The following is a 12,005-nucleotide window of genomic DNA, read 5'->3' on the forward strand; positions in this document are numbered from 1 at the left end:
TCGCATATCTCACCGCCCATTGTTTTCAATGGGGCTGGCAGCAGCATTGCGCCATGTGCAAAAGTGCGCGATGCAAGGTCTCCCATTGAAAAGAATGTGAGAATCTCTGTGAACCTCCACCGTGGAAGTGATAGCCGCGACGGAGGATTCCCTTCATCCCCGAAGTGAGTGAGGCTGTTTTGGGATGAAAAAGCCTCACATCCATGAGGAATTAACATGGTGGGGATCGCAATATGGGGGCGGGATTCACGGCCCCATATAGCACTTACCAGTGTGAAGTTAGCCTCAGTTTGATAGATCGGACTTTTATGGACATGGAGATACCAATTTTTTTTTATTATTTTGATTTCTTTATTATAAATATGAGAAAACAGTTTTTAAAAAATGTATTACCTTTTTTTTAATTTAATGAAACTTTTCTTTCCTAATTTCTGCATTTTTTTAGTCTCCCACCAGTATTGCATTGTACCGTGGTTTGACAGGCAGCCTATGAAGACGTGACACATTCTTGGCAGGCAACCAAAAAGCCCCAGGCTGCCGTGACTATGGAACGGCCCCCTCATCTGGTTACGATGCAGATACACCGTTTATTCTATAGTTAAAGTGGCCCTGGTAGCTGGGGGCCCGGTAACAGATTCTTCATCAGGATCCAGGAGTTTAAAGATGTTACTCTTTCCAGTACATCTGTTCAATCTCAGGTGTTTGGGCCTCACAGATAGCCCTAACTGCCCGCAGTCACCAGAAGATGGGGAGGTTCCCCTGGAGATGAATGGCACCGGATGCATCGGGAAGCGGCCTACCGGATCTGTCTATTTGTCCAAGACAAGAGTGAAGGTTAATGGGGGAGTCAGAACTAATAGCTGCCTAATATCAGGGACTGTATCTAATCTACTAATGTCCACGAAGGAGGGCATCCCACTTAATGAAAGCATCACTCCGGACACAACTGATCCTCGGTTCTCTCCTTGCTGCAGTGCCTCTGCTCCAACATTTTCTTGAAGAACCCCAACAAAGAACCTTGAAATCTCCCCAAAGAGACGATTCCCAGCAGCTGCATTACATGAATGATAACCGTGAGACCCCCCTATACAGCATGAGACTAGGCGGAAGCCCGAGTTGTGTTCAGGCTATAGGGCAGATTTCTCTTTGATGTCCTGTAGGAATGTATCTCCTTCTGCTGTAAGCGCCCGCAGTTACCTTAATTAAAGAGGAAGAAAACCTGGAGCGACAATTAACAGCAACACCTGCAAACACACATCTCATTAGCAGCCATCATTTCATTCATATCTGGGTGCAAAATTATCCGTAACCAGGAGATGAAAGCGTCCATTAGCACGACTAACGAGGTGGGCTAGTAAATTAATACACAGGAATGAAACCCATCACTGCGACACCCTCTGTATATCATCCGCTCGTTGCTTAAAGGGAACCTGCATAACTTTTGAGCCCCATAAACTACATTATAAAGCTCAAAGCTGACGGAACAGGGAGTCTGAGGGGTTGTCTTTCATATCTCCCGGGTGCCCCGTTTACATAGCTCGACTCTTCACAAGGCTGTGCACACACTTATCCATAGAGATGAATGGGAGAGCGCGTGCACAGAGTGGGCTGAAAGGGGTCACACTGCCCCTACTTTGTGGGGACACAGCGCTGGAACGAAGACACTGGCAAGTATGAAACACCGGTTCTCAGACTCCATGTTCCAGGGGGCTTTACTGGGAGGACGGAGCAGGCAGGGCATTTGCCCCGGGTGCAGTCAGGACTCAGGAGAAAAGGAGGCACCAGCCTAGCAATATAACCCCCTACAGCTTACCAGGAACAGAGCCCGTTCTGCAGGAAAAGGACATTACACTTTTAGATGAACTCGCTCTAAACGGCTATAGCTCCGGTTCTAGGAGTGCTACTGTAGTGGCCCAGAGTTAACGGGGGCCCCTCCATAACATTTTATGTCTGTCTTGTGTCTCTGTATTGTAAGTGTCTTGTCTGTGGTATGCATTTGAGATCCTGGGAACAGGATCAAACAGATAACTGGGACTGTGGATTATCCGGAGAATCCTCCCTGTTGCACCACTCTGGCCTGTTGTACTTGTATCAGAACTCTTTATTTGAATTGGAGTTTGGAAAGTTACAGTAAACTGACAGAACCGACTGTTCCCAGTTCTTGTACTGAAAATTGCCCTGTGTGTGGACTACTTTATTTTGCCTGAAAGATCCGCTGGAGAGGACGGAACGGTGGCGTCACGAGTGCCAAAAGGTAACCCATGGTTGCAACTTTTATGATCTCCCCCCACAGTAACTTAGTCAGGTCCCGAACTACCCCCAGGGGAGGAGATGGTAGAGCCCTGTGACAAGGCTTTTCTCTACCTCTAAATTTTTTTACAGAAAAAAAGACATTTTCCCTTTCTCCCCCCTAACACAATGACTTAATATTTAAAAAATAAAAAAAAATAAAAAGTACCGGTAATTGGTATCACCACATCCATACAACCCACAGTATAAAATATGATTTATCTAGCATCGTCATTTCCGTCGGCGATAAATAAAAATTAAAAATTTCAAATTTTTTGTTTGTTTCGCTTCCATAGAACAGGAAACAATCCTAATCAAAAAGTTGTATATACCTCAATCTGGCATCCGGGAAAACTACTAATCATCGTGCCGATAATAAGACCGCCATTTAGCTCCGTATGGTGGGTCGCTGGGGGTCAGTGGGTTATGCAGGAACATTTATGTTGAAAAATATGTCTACTGTATTAAAATTCTACTCACTCTTCTTGCTGGTCCTTCACTTCTGGGTGCAGAGTGCTGACATCACTGACAACAGGTCATGTGACTTCCGCAACTAATCAACAGCTAAAGGGAACAGTGACTGACTGCAGCAGTCACATGACCCTGGTGTAGGTGACATCATCATGGACTCCTGCAAGTGAAGATTAAAGTTTCAGGAGGGCAAACTAATTTTTTGCCTTGAGTGACAGAAAGCCTGGCTACGCCTCTGCCCTGATCCCTCACCTTTAAGCGCCATAACATTACAGGTTCCCTTTAAAATGATCCTCTGGTTTTAGAAACCTTCAAATATGTCATAGAAACATGTGAGAGGATTGTACTGGTGGGGTTTAGCCTACGAGCCCCTAATGAAGAAGTCAGATTATGGTGCCCGCTGTGACTTTTAGCTCGGAGATCTCTGCCTGGCGTCGATAGCCGCACCCCTGGGGTTCAGTGGGACATCGTGTGCAAGACTCTTAGCAATCACCATGATGCCGAAGTTTGCTTTAAGATGCTTCTTTTTTATGGGCTCTATAACTTTTCAGATATGTAGGATTCCCCATTATGGGACAAAATTGGCAGCAGAATTTGCCATCGAGCAAGAAACTGCACCAAAATCTGTGTGTTTAATGTGTGGAATTGGGAATAGCTAACGGCCGGTTTCGGACGAGCGTATTTTGTATCCATATTTGATCTATTTTGCGGACCCTAATGGAGCTGATATAACTCTATGTAACAATTCACATGGCCGGATTTTCACAGATGTTTTTTTAAAAACACATGACCTAGTTTTTGTTTTTCTGTCTCCTCCTTACTATTATTTTCTATTGGGCAAATATGGATCAGGATTTGTCTAGTAGAAAATAAGAACAATACGGAGGCAAATACTGATGACACACCGATGATGTCACATCGTTCGTAATACAGATCCATATTACGGACTGTTTAACTTTGCTCGTCTGAATGCGGCCTAATTCTGCTGGCAATTCCAGCACGGTGGGATATTCCACTGCATGTGAAAGGGCTCTGGGGGTCCTTTCACTCGGCTCAGTTTGAGTTGTGTAATGAGCGCCAATCAATGAGATCATCTCAGCCCTTACACGGGCCGATGTGCGCTGCGTGCTGCAGATGAGCAATTATTGATACAATCATACACCCCCAATAACGTATGACCATTGTTGGCGGCGCACCCTTCTGTTCAAACGGGAAAACGTGCTGCCGGTAACGAGTTTTTCCCGCAGCACAAAAGATTTGTCTGCTCATTCAGTGGCTGATTGGATGCACCTTCGGAATGCGTTCACACTTGGTGCTTTTGTTGCAGTTTATAATTGCTGTTTTTCTGCAATTAAAAGTTGCGCAACGTGTGAACGCAGCCTCATACAGTCCGATGATTAGGCAAACGAGTATTCTGATGAAAGGGCCTTCAGTCTGTATTCATACATTGCATTGTGGTGCGGTCAAAACTGCACATTAACTCTTTCCAATCCACTGTCTGACGTCTAAAGACATTATGATTTAAGGCTGTACAGCTCCAATGTTGGAAGACGCCTGTCGGAGTTCTCTTACTGTATATTGCCAGCCTCTCTGCTGTCAGAGCCTATCCAATGTGTCACCTCATGCAGTATTGGCTTAAGCCAGCATATAGCGCTGTTGTATAACAGCAGAAAAAGAGCAAGCCCCCTAGGAAAACCAGGGTACAAATTGGATTGGAAAGGGTTAAAATACAACATTTCTTGCAAAATGCCAGCAGTGATTCCGCCACATGAGAAGGCGGCCTTATAGAAGCAAATCCGAGGGTTCCACAGGTCCTACAAGGGTCTCGTTTTATAATATCCAATGGGACCCCTGTACCTCTATGTAGACCCATGAGTGTGGCTGATACCTCAAGCCGTCTGCAATGGGGAAAATAACAATGTCAGGCACTGTTGCCACGTCTCCCGCAGCTGTGGCTCATGCCATAAACGCCCGCAAAGACATCTTGCTTTTTGCTCATAGTTACCAATCAGTCCCCTGAACAGAACACACCACAAAGCTGACACACTGTAACGAGGGCTGCACCTTTGTCAGCTGGACATGATTATACAGGTATTTGTGATATAAACACAAATGTTTCCATTCACTGGCAGCAAGCAGAGCTAACTGCTAAATCTTCATCTACCTACAGAATGACCTACAAATTCAACTGTTTCCCAAATCTACTGTTTTTTAAATCACTTTACAAATATAAAATCACTTTAAAATCCAGGCTGCGCCACAAACGTGTAAAGAAAAGCCATATGATAAACTGCAAAGTGTTCTCCTCTACAGAAATGACAGATATTTGCCCTGAAATGACTCCTCTGTCCCTCAAAGCCGGTGTAGCAGCCTGATTTAGGGTTTTCTCTACTATGTAACAGGACACCAAGTAATTGTTCCAGTTCCTTTTTGAGAGAAATTGGAGCGTGGTCCCTTTAAGAGCTGCCTGCCTCTCCCTGGCTGCAGCTGTTCCTGAGAAAGTTTCTCTTCTCTTTGTCCCTCTCCTTCTTGTGGCCACAGGAAGCGGATTCTGCAGCCGAGCAGGTAAGTCCAGGACCCTTCGTGGTTACATGGCAGGTGTTATGTGCTACAAAATAAGGTACCTGTGCCCTAGTGCCACCACCTGCCTCCTGGGCATTCACTGCATGGAACCCCTTGTTGTGTTGCAGTTCTCCGGTTACATTGTAGATCTTCTGGGTTGTTTGCTTTCATTGTGGCTGATTGTTTACAAAGCTGTAGAAAACCCACCAGATCTCTGCTGGATTACTGCATGGATCTTGATCTGCTAGATTACTGAATGGATCTTGATGCTGCTGCCCTTGAAACTCCCTGTAGCTGCACTGAACCTAGAAGCAAGCGGCGACTCTTTATTTAAACTGACGCTAAACCTCCAGTAGCGAGATTACGGTAGTAAAGTGCATTCTACATGCAGTGCGGCCGTCGGTCACACATTTGCTATTACTGGATGCCGGATTTCTCAGAGCTGGAGATTTGTGAGTTAAGCTGCGTTCACACTTGGCGTTTTTGTATCACAGAAAAAAAAAAAAGCACTTTGTTAAAAAAAAAAAAAAATTGCACAAGGTTCCTTAAAGAATGCGTGTGACTTAACAGTTCCAGCAATTTTTTGAAAAATGCAAATCTGCAAAGCATATCTGCACAAAAATACAATAAAGCTGTCTGGGTGTATTCACACGTAGCGTTCTGGTGTGGATCCTTGGCAAAGTCTGCAGCATATTTAGCACTACAGATTTTGGTGTGGATCTGCATCATTTTGTGTGGTGTGTGTGTGTGTGGTTTTTTTTTTTTTTTTTCCCCATGCAGGTTTTCCACTGTGGAAAACCTGCCCCAACCTGGCTGCGGGTGGATTAGGGCTCCTTCCACTGGTGAGCACGATATCGCAGCGAGAAAACTACAGCAGAATCGCATATTTGCTCACGCGACGTCTGAGTGTCAGCACATCTCTGCCGCCTGTAATCTTCTCACGTAATAGACTACAACAGGCGCTGCTAATGTTAAAAACCCATCGCAAGTTTGTACGATGCAATAAAGCGGAGGCTCCATAGGGACACATGGGGGGGAGCAAGTCGCAGAAAGATAGGGCAGGTCGCGAGTTCCAAATCTTGCAACATCACAATGTGAATGAAGTCATTGAAAAGCGCGACTGTGAAGGCCGCTTTAGGCTGCTCTCTCATGTGTTCAAAAACGCTCGAAATCGCAGCATTTTAATTGCAATTTTGAACGCATTTCACAGCATTTTACTGCATTCCATAACACACCCCATCAGTGTGATGGGTGATGAGGCGTGTTAAGAAGCATGGAAATAGTACAGACAGCACTTATAAATCGCAGCTTTAGAAACGACGCATTCAAGTGTATGTCTGCGAGACCCCATTGCTGCTCAGGACACAGCAGTAGAAAGCGGCATGTCAGAGTGTAAGACACCCGGACCACTAAAGCCTATGACTACGTGCACACTGCCATTTTTTTCACCGATGGTTCGCATCATAGAACTCGCAGCGTATCTTATTCCTCTCCATTTCAGGGACAAGAGAGAGGACACGCCGGTGCGTGTGATTGCGCTGCCTTCGTGTAAATTGGATGGGACACGTCTATGAGCTCCACGAGATGCCCTCACACGCGGGTACTGTGTGACAGGCCTTAGTGGTTGTTCTGTTGTCCCATTATAAAATACAACTACTAGCCTCTCTTATTGCCAAAAATAGCTGTTACCAGAAAACAATAGAGTGCATTCAGGAATACTGCAGGTAAACTTTAAGATGTGTCCCCCTTTAATGGAAAGCTGGTGGTTTCAGGAAGCCTGTTCGCTGGATGGACGTGTAACCCCTCGGTCGTCGGCTGCTAATCTGCTCTACCTTGTTTTACTACTTCTGGGTTGGATGTTCTAGAGAAGCCCTTTAAATGGGCTATTAGGAAATGATTGGAGGGGAGCAGATGGGATCCGTCCCCCGTGTTCCCTCCGCTCTCTTACATCTCATCGGGCTTTTCTGACCTCGGTGCTGGCCGTTGCTGTGGATGGGTGCTGTGAGCCCCTGGGAGCAGCTCCTGTTCTTGGCAGCAGTGAGACCCTCACGATCCGGTTGTATGAATAGGTGATACATGGTGGTCCAACCCGCTTTAATCTTCCACAATATATTTTCCAATAGAAGAGCCATAAGCTGAAAGACGATCAATATTGGACATCTTGGACTGTTCAGACTTGCAGTCTGAACAGAACAGACTGCAGTCTTCTGCTCTGCCGGCACCGAGCGAGCAGAAGACTGCAGAAAAAGCCCAGCATGCCGCACTGTTCTGTCTGCCAAAATGCCAGCTGGTATGATGGAAGCAGACGAACCCCATTATAGTCGGGGCGTATTTACACAGTCGGTTGTGATATCGGTCAGAAAAACTCGTACCAATGTCGCACTTGTAAACCTGCAATTTCTTAAAAATGGGATTGCAATGGGTTTTTTAAGAAAAGTTAGTGCAGCAATGTGATTTTTACACACATATGAAAAACTGTATGCTGTTCCAATAGTAAAACTAGAAAATTGCATCGCACTCACATGAAACTCGCCTTTACGTGTGACTGCAATGTGCTGCTTTCCCATCAGTATCTGTCATGATTTAGATATTCTAGTTGTGTGCTGGTTTTATAGGTAATGAGCATTCAGTGCGCCGTCCAGTCAACAGCTGATCGGCAAGGTGCCGAGGCAACAGACCCTGTCGATCTACTACTGATTGCAGGCATTGAAATGAATGGGAGCTTTGTCTGTAATACCAAGCCTGGCCACTGCAGTAAGAACGGAGCTGCTTCCTTCTGAAATCAGCTCAGTGCACAAGTGCATTGTCCTAGCAAATGGCTGGTCAGTAGGGGTCCTAGGCTACAGACCACGCCTATCTGCCACTGATGCCTTATCCTAAGGATAGGCCAAAAATAGTTTACAACTGGACAACCCCTTTAATTCTACCTTTTGCACTTTGGCAGGTATAAACAAGTCTATATGTTTGCGGTACGCTTCTTGCATGTTTTTGCTCACACAGTTTGTGGTTTCTTTAATATATTGTACATCTAAATCGTTTATGATACATTTAAGGATTAATTCGACATCCTGTTAATAAGAAATTAAAGGCGGACCACCGGCGAGGAATAGAAGACCCCCAAAATATCCTGCTCTATTTAAAACTTCTTGCGCCGTCATCGGCTTGTAAAGGGGCCGCATGTGAATGCAGCCAAAGACAGAAGGAATGGGGGATCTTACGGAGATTCTTCTTCCTGCAGGATCTGGTTCACAAACCTGCGGAGATGTCTCGGACGTGCCGCCATGTTGTTCGTCCTCGTACAAACAGATCGCAGCGGCAGAAGGGCTGCATCTGTAGGGTAGACATCAGTGGAGCGACTTGTAATAAAGCCTCACATTGGTGTCCGCTCGTAGACTGGAATGTTCTGCCGGCTGCAGTTTACCAAAGGAGCGCCGCTGTGAAGACAAACTGTCGTAGTAACAGAAGACGGGCGACGTTGCACGTGGCTGTCCGCAGTGGCTGCCACGTTCCCTGATATCCTGCTCTCTGTGGGACGCTGGATGCTTCTGCACCGGTTTCACTCTGATGGTGAGAGTTTCTGGGAATATAGCCGCTCTCACACATACCGCGATTAGTGCGGCGTCCCGAGCGCCAACGCTCTCATTGATTTCAATGTGGTCTCATAGACCTGCACTCGAACACGGCATTACAAAACGCCACGATCTTCGAGCGCTTTCTGTTCTGTTTTTGCACGTTTTAGTGCTTTTTAACGCTAATAAGTGCTGTGACATTCGTTCAAACCGCCGCTCAAAATCGCTGTAAAAATGCAGTGATTTTGAGCGCCGTTTTCTGAACACGGAGTGTGCGGAGAGGTGAGTAATTGTTATTTTCAGCCTTCATGTCCGCGGGGCAGGAGGGACCGGCTATGGCTTCTCCACGGAGAATCCGTATCGGGCCTGATTTTTATTTATTTTTTTCCCCGTGGACACGAGGCCTTAATGTGTATATTACGCTGTATGTGTATTTCTGTATTACGCTATGCAGGATGTCGGACCTCGCCCAGCAGCGGGGCCTTGCAAACCTCAATGGTGGACGACATCCGACACCGGATTGGAAGGGGCTAAAGGGGTTTTCCCAAAATCACAAGTTATCCACAAGATAATTGGCAATAACTTGCTGAGCAGTGGGCTCGCCCGCCGAACCCCCAGCGATCCTGAGACTGGCTGTCTGGAGCGCTCAGTAATGCAGCGCTGTTCACAATTATTCCGTGGATAAGTTGTAATACACGGCCATCTCCAGTTCACGAAATACTCTGGACCAACCACCGCAGAGGTCGCGCTACGTGTTGCCCCACTTTTGTAGACCCTGCCAGGATTTAGATGTGAGACATAAAACCCAGAATACAGGGGGCCACGGAAAGTGATCCAGGCACCGCAAGAAAAATCTGCCTTTGTTTCCCATAGCAACCAATCACAGCGCAGCTCTCACTTTACCTCAGCAGTATAAGAAATAAGAGCATAGCTGTGATTGGTTGCTATGGGCAACCTTCATAAGAGTTTGGGCTGGCCTACCTATCCTTGGCCGCCTGGAGATGCTATGGGGGTGATGAGGGAGGGTGAGGCATAGCGTCTAGTACATCCACATAGGAGCAGAGTCGTTTTGATAACAAATCAGGCCAAGGGGTGTGAGATAGATAGATAGATAGATAGATAGATAGATAGATAGATAGATATACATAGAATATATTAGATTTTCAATGCTTTATTTTAAATAAATTCAGTGTTGGCTCACGTGCGGCGATGCTGCGCTCATTACTGAACACTCTGGACTCTCATTCTCAGGGGCCCCCCAATAATCAGCAGGTTATCCTATAAATAAGGGAAAACCTGCAATTCTGCAGAGGGGGGGGGGGGGGGACTTCTTAAAGGGGTTAACTTTGTTTTAAAATGTGATGGCCGTTGGGGTAGGTCACCATATCTCATTGGCTGGCGAGTGGCTCTTGGGATCCCCGCCGTCAGCTGGCCGATGGGGCTGCAATTATTTCTTAGGCAACACTAAAGCGATCAGTGGCGAATGAGTGTTTGCTCGCTTGTTAGGTGACCACTGCCCTATTCATGATGATCGGGTGGATGAGTGTTCTAACGATCACTGGCCCCTATGAGGGTCCTTTTACAGGGGCCCGATGTAGCAAGCGGCAATCAACAGAGTATGTTCACTGGCGCTCTGTGAGATGAGCCAAAGGTGTTGGTATGAGGAAGAAACGTTACGCCAATAGTCTGTGCCCGCGGAGCCGGGGGTCCATGTCGCTTGGCACGGACCTAAGTGAGGCGCTGCATCTAAATTGCGGCATGATGTGGCCGCACCGTGCTACATTTGGGGTTCTCCTGTCCCGCTGACCGCGATGATCTCCACTGTTATTGTCCGCTGGAGATCTAGGGGTGCGTTTACACAAGGGTGTGACTCGCGCAATGTTTGCACCATTCATAATACGCAGTGAACAGAAGGCTTTGATTTCCTTGGGTTCGTTCACAGGAGCGTATTTTTCTCCCATGATGTTTGATCCCGTGAATAAACTACGCGTCTCTTCCTGTTTTGGCGCGATTTACACATTGTAATAGGCCATTGAAGAGACCCGAGTGGCACAAATACACCGGAAACCGGCATTTTCACTGCTTACTGCACAGCAAATACATGCGCCCTTCTACGCTTCTTTTTGCGTTTATTAACACGTAGTGTAATTATGCGGGTGAAATACGTGGCATTAACCATTTTCGGCCATGTGAATCAGCCCTTAGTCTTTGCTTTTCCCAGAAGAATCCTTGTCTTGTGTCCTCTGGTTCTCCCATATTCCCTAACAGTCGTGTCTGATGAATACCTCCATGTTGTTGGGTGGCCGTCGGGGTGGTCCGTGGAAGTTGTACATGACAGATGAGAGCGCTTATTGTTTCTCTCTTCTTACCGCCAACGGCACAGCGAATGCCGCAGGAGTAGGTATTGCAGTGATGTCCTATAATGACATGTACGTCTCGGCAGGAATATACTCTTATCGCTCCGGCGCCTCCACAAAAGAGACATAAAGCTGCTTTGTTATTTATTATTAATTCTCTACCGTTTTGCATTGCGTTGTGTGCCGGGTTATGCATCTCCATGGCAACTAACGCTATGCCGTCTGCTTCTGCAGTCCTTCGGCCTTCCATCTGTCCCCTACCGCCTGCTACTACAAGACCGGTTGCCAGATGTCTGCTCCTCCCTCTAGTTCCCCCTGCCGTTGTAATGAAATGCAGAAAGGAAACTGATGCCAGAAATGAACCCGCAGTTATCTGCAGGACCGCTCCAGGCATCCAGCGCATCCGTTTCTTTGATGCCTCCCTGCTCCAGGCAGAAAAAGTTTATGGGGGGGCTGACGGCTCGAACGTCCACCGACGTCAATGGCTATACATGTCAATGGCAGCACCGGAGACAGTGGATCACTCCGATTTTACTGCTAGTACAAATCCCATCCCACCATTGCAATCTATATAGAATAGAAAAGAGGTAATAATGGGTAGCGCTCCAGATAATGGAATACGGAACATAATATCAGGATACAATTCATGTATAGAGGACACTATGAAAAAGGACTCACCCGTGACGCCGGGCCCGTGAAGCGGGCTCCAGTACGTCAAGGTCCAAGATTGCGTAGCAGATCACGAAGCGTGAGTTAG

The 12,005-nt window shown here is 46.6% G+C and overlaps 1 protein-coding gene across 1 annotated transcript in view; it reads left to right on the forward strand.

Annotated features, from left to right (window-relative positions):
* Positions 1–5,232: 5,232 nt before the first annotated feature.
* Positions 5,233–12,005, forward strand: part of SYTL4 (synaptotagmin like 4) — a 69,552-nt gene continuing 62,779 nt past the window's right edge. The window contains exon 1 of the mRNA XM_066581408.1: positions 5,233–5,325. The gene's annotated coding sequence lies outside the window, so the exon portion shown is untranslated. The remainder of the gene's footprint in view (positions 5,326–12,005) is intronic.

Source organism: Eleutherodactylus coqui, chromosome 10, assembly GCF_035609145.1.
Source record: "Eleutherodactylus coqui strain aEleCoq1 chromosome 10, aEleCoq1.hap1, whole genome shotgun sequence".
Taxonomy (NCBI): domain Eukaryota; kingdom Metazoa; phylum Chordata; class Amphibia; order Anura; family Eleutherodactylidae; genus Eleutherodactylus; species Eleutherodactylus coqui.